We start from the raw sequence: 382 nt of genomic DNA on the forward strand, positions 1-382 counted from the left end.
GGTGCGTAGGAGACATCCTCCTGCAGCCTGTTGGCTGCATCCAAGCCGTGCAGAGCCCCACGCAGCTCCTCCTCGCAGGTGTTCTGCACCAGCCGGGCTGTGTTTGACAGATAAGGGGCAGCGTGAGTGGAAGTGATCCTTGGCTGTGCCAAGCATCCCCAGGAGCGCCCTGAGCGCGCCCAGCTGCCAGTCTCTGCTCCTTTTGGAGCCCAGGGCTGGGCTGAACAGGAACCGCAGCCCCTCGGGGACAGGCAGCGATGGGAGGAGGCAGGAGAGCTGGCTGGGGGCTGAGAGCAGGCTCTGGCTGGCTTTAAAGGCCACAGATGAGACATCAGGGAGGGAAGCCTTCTCCCCAAACCTGCCCCTCCCTGGCCGCAGCTCA

The sequence above is a fragment of the Pterocles gutturalis genome, unplaced genomic scaffold (genome assembly GCF_000699245.1).
Source record: "Pterocles gutturalis isolate BGI_N339 unplaced genomic scaffold, ASM69924v1 scaffold11953, whole genome shotgun sequence".
NCBI classification, from domain to species: domain Eukaryota; kingdom Metazoa; phylum Chordata; class Aves; order Pterocliformes; family Pteroclidae; genus Pterocles; species Pterocles gutturalis.